Below are 16,814 nucleotides of genomic sequence, written 5' to 3'. Positions count from 1 at the left end.
TGCTCTATTACAGAACTAATATTGTAGCAAAGTAAACTTCTTACACAGACTAAAGGATGTGTTGTAAAATGTACTGAACCCCTAAGCCAATCTGCTCTATTACAGAACTAATATTGTAGCAAAGTAAACTTCTTACACAGACTAAAGGATGTGTTGTAAAATGTACTGAACCCCTAAGCCAGTCTGTTCTATTACAGAACTAATACTGTAGCAAAGTAAACTTCTTACATGGACTAAAGGATGTATTGTGAATTGCTGGACAAGAGAGATGCAAACACATGAAAGTAAATCTATGTATATTGTAGGAAACAAGTGAATATATAACATTTCTTAGTTATAAAAGTTTTCCCCAAAAAATACAGTGAATATATTAGGAATCCACAGCTGAACTACAACATAAGACAGTAGTGTTTAATTGAACAATAACGCCCCTGCACAAACTGTACATGCAGGGGATGACAATTTGATATCGGATTTAGGAGCCAAGAAGAATATTGGGTTGCCAGGGATCTTTAAGAGCCAGCACAGGGTATGTTTGCAGACGTACTGCTGTTCCTTAACAATTTAGTTTGTTGCACACTACAATATATATTTTTTAAAGCCACAGTTCCCCAGATGCTAAGCACTACCTAAACTACATATAATGAATGTTGGTGTCTTCGTGTCGGGTTTTGATATATTGCACTGGGGCTTTGAATTTGTCTCACAATTTTAAGACCTATTTAACTTTCACTATTATTCTGTAAGTAAAGAAGAATACATTTCAGAAATCCTGGTTAAACTGACCCTTCAGAGAGAGAGATGGAGATCATAATATAATATTATCTGAAGGGTCAGTTTAACCAGGATTTCTGAAATTTATTTTTCTTCTTTACTTACAGAATAATGGTGAGGGTTAGGTCTTAAAAATGTGAGACAAATTCAAAGCCCCAGTGCAATATATCAAACTTGACACAAAGACACCAAAGGAGCAGCACACAGCTTTATGCTGGTCCACCTCTGCATTCTCTTGATCTATCTTGGCCTCAGCTGCGCTATCAACACTAGTATCTTCGCTATGGAGATATCTCACCCCTTCCTGTCAAAACACTGTGAAGAGATCAGCATGTCTGTAGCCAAAATGGCCATCACTGGAGTAAGGAAGGAGACTGCTGACGAGCACGTGCAAACAACTGAAATGAGCAGAAAAAGTTTAAACAACCGCCGTTATGACTTATCCCCCGCGTTCTGTATAGCCTGTGTGAGGGGCATAGCATACTAACAGACCCCTGGCACCTTCGTTAAATTAGACATTTTTAGAGCAGTTTAGTGCATCATAGAGCTGTTCACACCCATGGGCCGCTTTTAAAATAACAAAAAAAAAAGGCTTTTACCCCTGCTGTGGTCTGCTTGCCTGATTTTATAATCTGGGTACATAAATTAGCATTCTGTAAAATTTACAGAATGCTAATTTATGTAGCTGGGTTATAAATAATGTTATTACTGCACGTCCCTGGCCCTGGATTAAAGTTCACTGCCAGGGGACATCTGAAACTTCTGTTGAATCGCAGTATATCTATGCAGCAGGGATTCTCTTAGTGATGACATCAAGGTATATTATAAATAATATAACTATTATTTGTGCACTTTATTTTTATTATTATATACCTTGATGTCATCACTAAGAGAATCCCTGATGCATAGATACACTCTGATTTAACAGAAGTTTCAGATGTCCCCTGGCAGTGATCTTTAATCCAGGGCTGACTGTCAGTCTCAGTTACTTACTGGTACAGTAGGCAGGAGCCAGGCAGCAGCTGATCTCGGTTATGATAACGACTCAATGATCGCAAGCCAAGTCAACTTAGACAGATGACAGTGGTGATGGATGACCGCGTTCACAGGAGGCAGCAGTCTCTACTTCCCACCAGTACCGCACTATCAATGCTACTCCCTTGTGCATGCGCAGGGAGCCAATCAACGCTGTCAATCACCAGGAGAACATGACCGTCTCTGATTGGCTCCCTCGCTAAGAGGCATGAAGAGGGCTGCCTCCTATTGGTCCCAATTTCCTGTGCTGATATATAGACCGCAAACAGGTGGCGCTTCAGCACGGGTTTTCCTATTACCCATGTAGCGCAATGGAGAGAAGCGGTCCTGTACAATTTTTTTTTATTATTTATTTATATTTAATTAAACTTTGGACCCATATGAGTGTACATCCCTGGATATATATCCTATCTATATAGCAATAATATCCAGTAGGCCAGCACTCGCGGTTAGAAGTAAACAGCTACCCAGGGTGCTTCCACGATGTAGATAAAATCAAGCAAAGAAAGGATGTACTCGTCAGGATTTTCATTAAAAGGTAACACTGAAAATCCTGGCAAGTGCATCCTTTCTTTGCTTGATTATATATAATATTTATTTTGGTCTGCTCACTGCCTGTTAGACAAATCTTCATTGACTGGGCAGTGGCGCACTACACAAGCATTCATTTTTATTTATTTGTTTCCTCAGCACAATCTATTACATGTAACAAAGAGAATAATTGTATCTATTGAAGCAGTAAAAAGGTGTAATACATGGCAGTAACATGTGTGTCCCTTTCAGTGAGCGCATTAGACAACACTGCAGATGTAATGCGTTACCAGGGATCCTCTGCAGTGAGCGCATTAGACAACACTGCAGATGTCATGCGTTACCAGGGATCCTCTTCAGTGAGCGCATTAGACAACACTGCAGATGTCATGCGTTACCAGGGATCCTCTGCAGTGAGCGCATTAGACAACACTGCAGATGTCATGCGTTACCAGGGATCTTCTTCAGTGAGCGCATTAGACAACACTGCAGATGTCATGCGTTACCAGGGATCTTCTTCAGTGAGCGCATTAGACAACACTGCAGATGTCATGCGTTACCAGGGATCCTCTGCAGTGAGCGCATTAGACAACACTGCAGATGTCATGCGTTACCAGGGATCCTCTGCAGTGAGCGCATTAGACAACACGGCAGATGTCATGCGTTACCAGGGATCCTCTGCAGTGAGCGCATTGGACAACACTGCAGATGTCATGCGTTACCAGGGATCCTCTGCAGTGAGCGCATTGGACAACACTGCAGATGTCATGCGTTACCAGGGATCCTCTGCAGTGAGCGCATTGGACAACACTGCAGATGTCATGCGTTACCAGGGATCCTCTGCAGTGAGCGCATTGGACAACACTGCAGATGTAATGCGTTACCAGGGATCCTCTGCAGTAGAAGTTTTTACTACAACATTCTTTTTTTTTTTTTTTTTTTTTTTTTTTTTTTTTTTTTTTAAATTTTATTTTATATTCAGACAAAATACAATAGATAAAGAAACATAAGTGACAACAACAAAAAAAACAAAAAAACAATCGCTTAATGTTAATACAAAAGATCTATAGAGAAGCTTAAGGAGACTGGAATTACTCCAGTATACGTTCCCTTTTAAGAGCCTATCGACTCTATAAAACTTTACACAAATTTCCTGACAAAAGGGCACTTACTACCACCATCCAGTACACAGTCACCCGACATTGACAATATGAAGGGAAAAAAAAAAAAAAAAAAAAAAAAAAAAAAAGAAAAAAAAAAAAAAAAAAGGGGGAGATTACCTAAAAAACCTCCTATCCCCCCTGCCCCGTCTCCCCATACACCACGCCCTACTGTCCTAACCCCTTAGATTTGATTTATATGTTTAAATTCTTCCCAATGGGAACGTATCACCTGAAAGACCTCTTCTCTATTCGATCTAAGATATGTGTATTCTTCCAACAACAGTACCTCGTTAATTCTAGTGTTTAGCATTTCCTCATCCGGGACATTTGTTTTTTTCCAATTTCTGGCCAGTAAAGATTTAAATCCATTTAGTACATACATTATTAATTTGGCTCTTGTTTTGCATAAGCCTTTGATGGGTTTGTTTAATAGAGCTGTGTATATATCCAACTCTAAGTCTTCCTTCCCACTCAACTTCTGAATATATCCTGTAATTAATTCCCACATACTTTTTACCCTGGGACAATCCCACCATATATGTTGCATACTACCCACTCCACCACATCCTCTCCAACAATGGTTGGAAGCATTAGGATATATACTATGTAGTCTGGCTGGCGTTAGGTACCATCTGGTAAGTATCTTGTAATTTAATTCCTGGATATTAGAGGATGAGGAGGATCTAGCTACATTAATGCATATAGACCGCCAATCTGAATCTTCTATTTGTCGTCCTGTCTCTAATTCCCATTTTTGCATATAGCTAAGTTTTATAAAATCTGTTGAATTATTAAGAAGTTTATAACTGTATGAAACAGTTCTCCTAATTGGAGTTTCCTTATAGCATATTTTTTCAAAATTGGTCAGTTGTCTGACCAATTTTTCTTTCTCTGAATGAAGTGCTACGAAGTTTTGTAGTTGTAAATACTTTAACCAATTGCCGAAAGTGCCATTGGCTAAGTTCAGCAGCTCCTGTTGGGGTTTGAGTTTCCCATTATCTATAAATTGGCATATCGGTGTAGATTGAATTAAGTTCAGTGGGCTAGAATGACTAGCTATATGCCCACCCTGAAACTCCACGTTATTAGTAATCGGGAGGAGAGGTGAAGGAGTAGATGAAATATAAGGATGCTCTGTTATAATTTTCCCCCAAGTTAAGAAAATATGCTTAATCATCGGAAACTGCATAATTTTTACAGGTCTACCTTTAATTGATGACCATATTAATTTATTCATTGGTTGAAATGCTATAATGTTATTTTCTAACTGTACCCACGCTTTATTCTTGTAATTTATATGCCAATCTAAAATCCTTTGTAAAGTAATTGCTCTATGATAGTTTCTAATATTTGGTATCCCTAGCCCCCCTTCTGATCTTGACTTGTAAAGTATAGAAGCTCTAATTCTTGGTTTAGTTTGGTTCCAAATAAAAGAATTTATAGTTTTTTGGAGATTGAGACAATAAGTATAGGGGATATTAATGGGAATAGTCTGAAACAAATATAAAATACGTGGGAGGATATTCATTTTAACAGTGTGTATACGACCTAGCCATGATATCGTTTTGGATCTCCATGCACTGAGATCTGATTGGATTTTAGCAGCTAACATTGAATAGTTTTCCGCAAAAAGGCGTGTGTCGTCAGCTGACAGTTGAACCCCTAGATATTTTAAGGACGAATCTTTCCAGGCATATGTACTGCCCGCCTTACACTCGTGGTAATCTCTTGGTGAAATTACAAGTTTAAGTGCTTCCGATTTATTCTTATTAATAAGAAAATTTGAATAGCTTCCGAATTCCTGCAGTATCTGGTCTAATTTTTTAATAGACCTGACAGGGTCTGATATTGTGAGTAACACGTCATCCGCGTATAATGATATCTTAAATTCTTGAACCCCTATTTTTATGCCAGTAATATTTACGTCTGAGCGGATTTTTGCAGCTAAAATCTCCATAGAAAGGACGAATAATAACGGGGACAGGGGACAGCCCTGTCTCGTTCCATTTGAAATCTTAAAGGACTCTGAAAGTACTCCATTAATTTTTATTTTAGCCGATGGTAATGCATAAAGATGGAAAATACGTTGTGTAATTTTTTCCCCAAAACCAAATTTACTAAGTGTTAAACGTAAAAAAGACCAGTCTAGCCGGTCAAAAGCCTTTTCTGCGTCTAGTGAAAGCATGACCGCCGGGATCTTATGTATTTTAACATACTTTATTAAATATAGAGCCTTGATGGTATTGTCTCTTGCTTCTCTGCGTGGTACAAAACCTACTTGATCTATATTTATAATTTCCGGTAATATTTTATTAATTCTATTTGCTATGAGTTTGGCATAAATTTTAACATCATTATTCAATAAAGAAATAGGTCTGTAACTTGCTGGTATTTTGGGATCTTTACCTGGTTTATGTAAGACTATAATCTTTGCTTCAAGCATTTCTTTTGCTAAGAGAGGTTCTGCACTCGTTGAATTAAAGTATAGTAGAAGTTTTGGGGCCAGAATCTCACTAAATGTTTTATAATAAATAGAGGTAAATCCATCTATTCCTGGACTTTTCCCTAAAGCGAATGTTTTGATGGTCTGTATAATCTCCTGTAGGGAGAAGGGTTCATCCAACATTTTTTTTTGAGAGTCCGTTATAGAAGGAATCTTTGTTTTATTAATATATTTAGCTTTATCTGATAAAAAATTTGTATCTTCTTTTTGTGTATCCAGATTATATAGTTGTTGATAATAGCTCTGAAACACATTAGCGATGTCCTGGCTCCCTACCTTAAAGGTCCCCGTCCTGTCTATTATTTTAGACACATATGTTTGTAGTGTTCTTTTTTTTTAACGCTCGAGCTAATAGTCTACCGGCTTTATTACCACGGTTAAAAAATACCTTTTTAAGCTGTAACGCTCTATGTTGCACTCCCTTCTCCAGGAAGCCATTCAAATTTTCCCGTTCTTTTTTAAGAGAGTCTGTTAATTGTTTATTATTTGGTTCCCTCTTATGTTTATATTCCGCCCTGGAGAGTGACTCTAATAGGCGTGCGTATTGTTCTCTATTTTGTCTATTTAGTCTAGATTTGTATTTTATGAATTCACCCCTTATTACCGCTTTATGAGCGACCCACCACGTACTAGGAGAGGTATCTTCTATGGTATTATTTTCGAAATAGGATTCTATGGATTTTAAAATGGACTGTCTTATTTGAAGGTCTTTTAAAAGGTTATCATCTAAACGCCATTGGTAAGGAACTATTGGTTTTTGGGGCCAACATAGCTGCATAGATACAAGAGAATGGTCTGACCAGGTGATATTATGTATTTTGGCCTCTTGGACTAATATATAACTGTTTTGGTCAATCCAAAAGTAGTCTATGCGTGTATAAGATTTTTGGGGTGGGGAGTAATAAGTATAGTCTCTGATAGATGGATGAAGTGTCCTCCATACATCTATTAATGACAGAGAAAAAAGATTTGACTTAACTGAGTTAATAATATGTTTAGAAATATTACTTTTAAATTTAGAGCAATCCTCCCTGGGCTCCATTGGAATATTAAAATCACCCCCCATAATTAAGGTGCCTTTTTGTATATCTAATATCCGATTGTGTATCTTCTTAAAGAATAGTTTCTGCCCTCTATTTGGGGCATAAATGTTTACTAATGTAACTGGTCTATTGTACAATAAACCCACCAAACAGATAAATCTCCCTTCTTCATCCTTATCCATCTGGGTAAGTTGAAATGGGGAGTCTCTATGAAATAATATACAGACTCCATTTTTCTTTAAGTTGTTGGAGCTCTGATATATAGTGGGATAATAGTTATTTGAAAAATTGGGTACTTTATTTCTATTAAAATGGGATTCTTGTACAAAAATGATGTCTTTAAGAAAGCTATGAAGGGCTTTATTACGTTTCTGCGGGCTATTCAGCCCCTTAGCATTTTGAGATAATAGGCAAATCTTTCTTTTATCTAACTTCATTCTTTAAACAAATGCACAAGTCCAAAAAAGGAATGCGTATAAAAAAAGCTGAAAAAGAGGGGTGCCGGGGAGGCAGGGGCAGGGCAGGAAGAGAAGGAGGAAAAGAAAAAAAAAGAAAGAAAAAAAAAAAAAAAAAAAAAAAAAAAAAGGGGGGGGGGGGAAGGGAAGGGGGAACACACACATCCATACATGATCCATTCATAACCTATCCAAAACAAAATGTTGGGGAAAATTAAACTGACAGATGGGTTTTCCCCTTTTGGCAAATATGCAAAAAATATTCCTAATTAAAAATGTTCTATGTCCCTATAATACCCCCTATTAATTAGAGCCTACTGATCCCTGCCCTTTCATACAAGAGGGCCAGCCTGGCGACTCCCTACCAAATTTCTTATTATAACTAATCCGGGTAAATATAATTTTCTTGAATAACCAGATCTACCACTATCTCAACTCAGCCAATATACTATGTTAGTAAAAAAAAAAAAAAAAAAAAAAAAAAAAAAAAGGGGGGGGAGGGGAAGTAGAAAAATTGCTTAATAATTTTGTGCTACCCGTGATAGGCCCTTTTAACCATTCTATGCAAAGATCCAAATTCCTTAATCCATATAAATGATTCCAAAAAAAAAAAAAAAAAAAAAAAAAAAAAAAAATACATTCTACTTCACTTTTATAGCAATGTGGCACCCAGGTTATAAAATTATGAACTAAATTCCGCCCCAAAAAAATACTCCTTAAAACCGTGTTCCAAAAAAAAAAAAAAAAAAAAAAAAAAAAGTGCACAGTACAGAAAATAGTTTTTTAAACCACCCAACTTTGTGCAGATACCATAGTGCCCCTCCCCACCCCCCCTACGAGGAAAGAGGTGGAGGAAGGCCATCTTTAAATACAAAACTATGTGCAATATATAACTCATAAAATTAACGTGAAACCTAAGTGAAAGGAAAAAAAAAAAAAAAAAAAAAAAAAGGGGAAGAGGGGGGGGGAGATAATATAAAAATTGTTTGATAACATTGTGCTACCCGTGAGTGACCATTTTAAACATACCGCTAACATATCTACATCTGGGCAAAGATACAAGTCCCTTAACCCGTGTAAGTGATTTCTATTAGACAGGGTTTTTTGTGTCGGTGCCTTAGTACCCCTCCCCACCTCCAAGAAACCAAGGGGGGAAAGAGGAGAAAAAAAAAAAAAAAAAAAAAAAAAAGAAAAAAATTTTTACATTCTATCTCACTTTTATACATCACCTAACAAAGCACCCAAGTTTTAAAATTGTGAACTGAATATCAGCCTATAAAAATACCCCTTAAAACCGTGTTTCTCAAAAATATAATGTGAGAAGAGAAAAAAAAAAAAAAAAAAAAAAAAAAAAAATTTTTCTTCTCTTCTTCTCCTTCTCCCCTTGTGTAAATACCATAATGCCCCTCCCCACCCCACCTCTAGGGGAAAAGGTGGAGGGGGGGCATCTTTAAATACGAAATTGTGTGCAATATATTAATCATTTATAATTAACGTGAAACCAAAGAGAAAAAAAAAAAAAAAAAAAAAAGGGGGGAAATAAAGTTACTTTGCATTATTGTGCTATCCATATGAAACCATTTTAAACATACCCCCAATAAACCTATTTCTAATAAACAAGAGAGAAGAGAAAAAGGAAAATTCTATAAAACAAAATTTTGTGTTCATACTCTAATGTTCCTCCCTATCCCCGCCTCCAAGGGGCGAGGAGAGGGAGGGAACCTACAAAAAAGCATATATAGGAAAAAAAAAAACATTGAGCACCGCATTTATCCCTTCTCCTGACAAAACTCCCCCCTGATGTGATTTACTATCGTGACATTTTTGTAAAAAAAAAAAAAAAAAAAAAAAAAAAAGAAGAAAAAAAACCCCCACCCCCCCCCTAAGTTAAAACCCAGGGGGGGGGATACATGGTATGGTTATTCAGAATAATTGGTAGCAAGCTTGTCTCTTTCTGTCATCACATGTTAGAGTTTGGAGATGTCCCTATACAGTTATTAAGAATTAACTCTTCCTGAGTATTAGGCTTTTCCAGCTGCTTTCTCCTAACTGGGACTTTTATCCATTGTGGGCCCCTTAGTCTCTGTGTTACACTTATATTGGATGGATTGATAATCTCCCCTCTCTCTTGATTGTTGGAACTGTCTGATACAGGAGTACTGATTCCTAAAGTGTCACAGAAAGTTTTGAGGTCTTGTAGCGATTTTAGGGTCGCAGACTTCCCATCCACTGTGGCTCTTAGGCCAAAGGGGAATCCCCATCTATAGGGAATTTTTAGATCATTAAGGTGCAAGGTGAGAAATCTGAGTTCTTTTCTTTTTTGTAAAGTCCTTGGGCTGATATCAGTGAAAATTTGAATATGATGGCCTTCAAACGTAATATTTTGATGTTGTCTTGTCGCTTGTAGAATGGCCTCTTTGTCTTTAAAATGTGCAAATTTAATTATTACGTCTCTGGGAGGTTCACCCTTATTATATCTGGGCTTTAAAGCTCTATGGCACCTTTCTAGAGTCTTATCTGAGTAATTTTCCATCCCTGTTAGGGTAGTGAAGAATTTTAGCAGGAATTTTTCAAGGTTTACTGGGGGTATGTCTTCTGGTATTCCCCTAATCCTTAGGTTAGACCTCCTCTGCCTATTCTCCATATCCTCTAGCTGATTTTGTAGGGATGTTATAGCTTCACCTTGCTGATGGATCTGAAGAGACATGGTGTCTATATGGTTAACCCATACTTCTTTGTCTTCCTCCAGTTGGGCTACTCTGCTCCCTATCTCCCCTATGTCTTTTTTAATTGCGCTGAATTCATTTTTAATGCATAATTTCACTTGATTGAGTTCCTCCAGCAGAGTTTGAATATCTGCTTTTGTAGGTAGACTTTGCAGATCAGCTTTCGTTAAAGGGGGTATAATTAATTCGGGAGAACTCATAGAAGTATTAGGTGAGGCCCGTTCTATTGATTGATTCAGTGAGGAAGATTCGGTGGCTTTAAAAAAGGAATCTACCTTTGAAACATGAGTTGACTTAGATTTCCCATTTTTATCCTGTTTAGCTGTTCTCTTTGAGGTCATTCTGAGCCCTTATTATTATCTGTCTCCTGGGAAGCTGAGGGTGTATGGGACCCTTTTACCTAAGGCTTAAAATACTATAAGCAATTTAGGTTTTATCCCTCTGTGCTGGAATTTTAGCAGGTTGGAGGCGTACTGGCTCTAATGTGTTAACACATATATAGGTTCTGCTGAGTTTAATAGAGGAGTTTTTTAAACAATCTTATATGTTCCCTTCTATAGACCTCTCTGTTGCCTGTAATGTCTCAAATTTACAGTAGTTGAGGCAGCCAAGTTTTTAAATTGTCCCAGTAGGGGGGAAACCAGGGGAAGAGAAAAACACAAGGGGGGAGAAAAAAAGAAAAAGACCTTTACCTTTCTTCTCTTTACTTCCTTACTCTCTTCCTCTTCTCCCCCTCCTCCTGCCCCCCCTCCACTGGGGACAGGTAGATGAGAGATGTACCTCCTCTGCAGCTTTGGTGGCCCCCTTAGGCTTTTATCTGCCTTAGTGCCGCTCTGCTTATTTGTAATCCAAAAGTAAACAGTGAGAGGGCCCCTCGCTGGTCCTGAGCCTGTAAAGATGTAACAGGATTTTCCTCCGTGGGTTATCCTCTTGGCTGTGATGCCACTGTCTGTCTGTGCTGAGGGTCTCAGTGTCCGCTGCTCCTCGTTATATAAATCCGTATCCCCCCTGCTACCTACTCTCTTTCATAGGTAGCACGGAACAAATGCTTACTTGAAGGGATGTATACTATTTTATCTCCGTGCTGCTGTGCATGCGGTGTGACTCAGGGACTACCTTTTCCAGGTTCCCCAATTGCTAGAGAGAGAGCTGTGTGATAGGCAATGGTGAAGTCTCGATTCTTCCGACTTCTCTCTTGTACTACCCAGCAGCTGCAGAAAGCGTAGATTATGCCTCTCTCTCCTTCCTCTGAGCGAGGCTCTCTCTACTCCCCTCTTTCTCCTGCAGCAAGGAGGAGAGCCGGTTACTTTACCAGGGGGAAATCCTGCCTGTCCACAAGTGCAGTTCTTTATGTGCGGCTTCTAACTCAGTGTGGTAGCCACAGGTAGCGAAGATTGTAAGCGGATTGACCTCTCCGCCTCCTATAGTGTACCTCCGGGCTCAATCCCCTCCTCCTCCTGCAGCGTTTCACCGGGCTACTTCGAGAGCGGTATACCTTCAGGTCTTGCCCTTCACTGGGGTGATAGCTGTATCGGGGTTGCCGGTAAAGTCATGCTCACAAAAGTACTCCCGCATACAGCAAAGAACGCTCCTGTCAGCATAGGCTGCACCTCGCTCCTTCCACTGTGCAAAGCACTTTCTGCTTCTTTCCTCCTCCTACTGCTTTGGAACCAAGGAGGATTATCGAATACCTTGCACAGGTGTAAGTCCTGCCTACCCACAGGTGCGTTTCATTGTATGCAAGTTCTGTTTGTAATCCTTTTTACAGCTTACGGGTCACAGAGTTTATAAACTGGGGTTTAGCTAATTTGACATATACTGAAAACCTTAAATTAGGACATAGAAAGGCTTTTTAAATTGCCAAATAGAGGACGGTTAAGCAGGAGCTCTAAAGGTGTGCGGCCATTCTCAACCTCGGCCGGCTCCTTACTACTACAACATTCTATGCTAGTTTTCTGTTCAGACGTCAATCAATAAACTTAATAATAAATAAAATGATTTTGAGTGTTTTTATTATGCAATTTTAGATAATTATGTAACACAAAACCTAATATTTGTCCTTTTATGACTCAGAGCATCTCATTTTAAACAACAATACAATTTACTTCTATTAACAAATTGCCTTTGTTTTCTTGGTATCTCTTGTTGAAAAGCAAGGAGTTAAGCTCAAGACCATGGATGTGTCCAGTGCACTATATGGCAAATGTTATACTCTAGATAACAGCACTTTAGTGCTCCTGATGTGCCGTCTACCTACCTAGGTATCTCTTCAGCAAAGAATACCATGAGAACTAAACAAATTTGATAATAAAAGTAAAAAATAAACTTCTTAACATTTTGTATTCCTTGAATCACGAATGATACGTGTTGGGTTTCATGCCCCTTTAATAAAGAGTTACATAAAAGACAAAAGCAAATGGACATTTTAAATTGTCTGAGCTTGCAGAGAGAACAGACATCCTTATCTCTCTCTTTCTACACAACGCCCCCTTAACTAATCTCTATCTGCATTCAAAAAGGACAATATTTAGAGTCAGATGATCCAAAACTCACTGGCCAGGAGAAAAGTCATGGAAGATCTCTATTTATTTGTGAGCATTATATTGTAAATCGTGTGTCTCACACCCAGAACCCTGCGTAGCAAGATAAACTGCATTCAAGCTAACATTTTCCTTTCTAATGTTTTTTTTTGAGGATCTCGCAGTACTGACGAGACTTCTTAGATAATCTCACCGGAGTGGAGAGTTTAAGATCATCAAGCTCTCAGTACATTTTAGTACCTATCTCTCCCACTGGAAGGATCATTACAGCTGCTGCCTTTTGTTTGCACTGCTGTTCTAAAGACAATACTACAGTATTAATATTTTCAGTAAAAATACAATCCAGCAGTTAAAAGGGATAGTTGGGAACACATTAAAGGGGAGAATTTTGTATAGTAAACAAAAACCAATCTACTTCTATTATAAATGTTTTTCTCTTTTTTTCTCTTTCTATATTGTTGTATTTGTTTAAGCCAATGTTAAAAGGAAATTATACATTTTATAACAGATGATTTTTAAAATGTAATTTTGACATCCAAATCCCTTTTAAGTTTGAAGCAAGAGCTGTATATGATTTGAGTACTCGGTCATGCACTAACAAAGTATTTTCCTGTTTAACGCTTGCAGCACGTTACATAATACAAAATTGTTCTGGAAGTAAAGCTCTTCATATTGCTGCTTATAATTACTCAGTGTTACTGCTAACCAGCCCATATGAGTATCTATAACAAAGACATCAGGCATTACTCTAAAGCGCTGTATGGTTGTTTTTTTAATATTAATCCTTCTGGGTTTTTTTAGAGAATGAAGTCGTCTCCAACGTGGCAAAGGTTACAAACAGCACCACAGATGTGAGTATAACTGGGCCCATAAGATTATGCTGAACATTAAGGGGCCAATAATGTAAAGCTCTCAGCTCAGGGGAGAGGAGCTAAAGCTCTCAGCAATGATGTAAAGCTCTCAGCTCAGGGGAGATGATGTAAAGCTCTCAGCTCAGGGGAGATGATGTAAAGCTCTCAGCTCAGGGGAGATGATGTAAAGCTCTCAGCTCAGGGGAGATGATGTAAAGCTCTCAGCTCAGGGGAGATGATGTAAAGCTCTCTGCTCAGGGGAGATGATGTAAAGCTCTCAGCTCAGGGGAGATGATGTAAAGCTCTCAGCTCAGGGGAGATGATGTAAAGCTCTCAGCTCAGGGGAGATGATGTAAAGCTCTCAGCTCAGGGGAGATGATGTAAAGCTCTCAGCTCAGGGGAGATGATGTAAAGCTCTCAGCTCAGGGGAGATGATGTAAAGCTCTCAGCTCAGGGGAGATGATGTAAAGCTCTCAGCTCAGGGGAGATGATGTAAAGCTCTCAGCTCAGGGGAGATGATGTAAAGCTCTCAGCTCAGGGGAGATGATGTAAAGCTCTCAGCTCAGGGGAGATGATGTAAAGCTCTCAGCTCAGGGGAGATGATGCAAAGCTCCCAGCTCAGGGGAGATGATGTAAAGCTCCCAGCTCAGGGGAGATGATGTAAAGCTCTCAGCTCAGGGGAGATGATGTAAAGCTCTCAGCTCAGGGGAGATGATGTAAAGCTCCCAGCTCAGGGGAGATGATGTAAAGCTCCCAGCTCAGGGGAGATGATGTAAAGCTCTCAGCTCAGGGGAGATGATGTAAAGCTCTCAGCTCAGGGGAGATGATGTAAAGCTCTCAGCTCAGGGGAGATGATGTAAAGCTCTCAGCTCAGGGGAGATGATGTAAAGCTCTCAGCTCAGGGGAGATGATGTAAAGCTCTCAGCTCAGGGGAGATGATGTAAAGCTCTCAGCTCAGGGGAGATGATGTAAAGCTCTCAGCTCAGGGGAGATGATGTAAAGCTCTCAGCTCAGGGGAGATGATGTAAAGCTCTCAGCTCAGGGGAGATGATGTAAAGCTCTCAGCTCAGGGGAGATGATGTAAAGCTCTCAGCTCAGGGGAGATGATGTAAAGCTCTCAGCTCAGGGGAGATGATGTAAAGCTCTCAGCTCAGGGGAGATGATGTAAAGCTCTCAGCTCAGGGGAGATGATGTAAAGCTCTCAGCTCAGGGGAGATGATGTAAAGCTCTCAGCTCAGGGGAGATGATGTAAAGCTCTCAGCTCAGGGGAGATGATGTAAAGCTCTCAGCTCAGGGGAGATGATGTAAAGCTCTCAGCTCAGGGGAGATGATGTAAAGCTCTCAGCTCAGGGGAGATGATGTAAAGCTCTCAGCTCAGGGGAGATGATGTAAAGCTCTCTGCTCAGGGGAGATGATGTAAAGCTCTCTGCTCAGGGGAGATGATGTAAAGCTCTCTGCTCAGGGGAGATGATGTAAAGCTCTCTGCTCAGGGGAGATGATGTAAAGCTCTCTGCTCAGGGGAGATGATGTAAAGCTCTCTGCTCAGGGGAGATGATGTAAAGCTCTCTGCTCAGGGGAGATGATGTAAAGCTCTCTGCTCAGGGGAGATGATGTAAAGCTCTCTGCTCAGGGGAGATGATGTAAAGCTCTCTGCTCAGGGGAGATGATGTAAAGCTCTCTGCTCAGGGGAGATGATGTAAAGCTCTCTGCTCAGGGGAGATGATGTAAAGCTCTCTGCTCAGGGAGAGGAGCTAAAATATCTCATCAATGCACAAGGTCCCTCAAAGAATTTAAAATAAGCAAATTTTAGCTGAGAAATGTTTAGTTTGCTGTACAGGTTTCTGGGTGTGAAGGAGAGAGACTCCTACTTTACACTATAAGGTCTAAATAATCCTAAAGCTTTCGCAGAATTTCTCTCTGTGACGGCGAGTTTGTTATCATTGGGCCCTGAGAGTGTTCAGCAGTTTCTACAGTCAGTCTTGGCTGTTTACAATATATTGTGTGTATTTCTGCACCAGCGTCTAGTCTGACTGATGATATCATGGTCCACTGTATCAATAAAGATCTAATTATGGTTATGGCACTTACATTGATGTTTAGTAAAAATGTAATTCCCTGTAAAAAGTTTAATAGAAATAGTTTATAGCTTGTACTCCTTTTCTAGAATAACTTGGAAGTGGATGGCCTTACACCTTGAGGAGAGCTGCCTGCCTGTGTAACATACACCCGTATTTGATTGGACTTTATATGTGGTGTTTACATATGTTTTTTTGTGCACACTGTTACAATATAGACCGTTATAGTGGATGGAAGTGTTTAAGTCGACATCTGTTATTTAACACTATTTTCTGCTGATATATATATATATATATATATATATATATACCGTGATAGCACCCCTATTTTCACCTTAGGGTGTTACCCTTCTATACAGGAGGCAGCCTTGTGTGATATAGTAGCCTGGTTCTTGATTAATAGCATGTCCTACAAATGCCAAGCTATTATTCTCTGAATTACAAAATTATATAGCTAAAGCAAGATGGATGTTTTTGGTCAAAAAGAGACTGCACCCTTTAAAGGCTCTATCTATCTGTCTATTAATCTGTCTATTTGTCTATCAATATCTTTCTATCGATCATCTATCTAGTATACATTTTTATTCAGACAATAAAGTCAACTTGCAGTATATTTGCTATGTTTAGAAGAAGCTGGCTACACTACATAATTTTGAGTTATACCAGTTTCTTTATATTGTATAGTCTGCCATCTTGTGGCGGTTTGAGAATTAGTTTATTTGATGAACAGAGCACAAAAAACATTATACACTGTGTCACAGGATGATAAATGAACTTTAATTGCCATTTAGTCACTCATCAGATGGTGCAGCAGAGCACACAAACTTAGTGGACAACAGCTTCACAGACATATTTGAAAGACTCCGGGGAGCAGGCTGACTTTGAAATTGAAGTTTATGTTGATATGAGGTATTTGACCTTTTTATTGCTAGGGCAATTCTTTTTTTCCCTGTGTAAGGCTTGAAATAGCAGACTAGAAAGTAGATTTAATAAATCAAAGTGGCATTCTCTCTCAGGGACTGTTATGCAGGGATGTATCAATATTCTTAAAGCCCAAAGTTTATGTCCTAATTGTCTTCGTTCCTTACAGTCCCTCCCTGCCTCATCATACACATGGC

This window comes from Bombina bombina, chromosome 8 (genome assembly GCF_027579735.1).
Source record: "Bombina bombina isolate aBomBom1 chromosome 8, aBomBom1.pri, whole genome shotgun sequence".
Classification (NCBI taxonomy): Eukaryota; Metazoa; Chordata; class Amphibia; order Anura; family Bombinatoridae; genus Bombina; species Bombina bombina.
Note: the sequence above shows the minus strand (reverse complement) of the source record.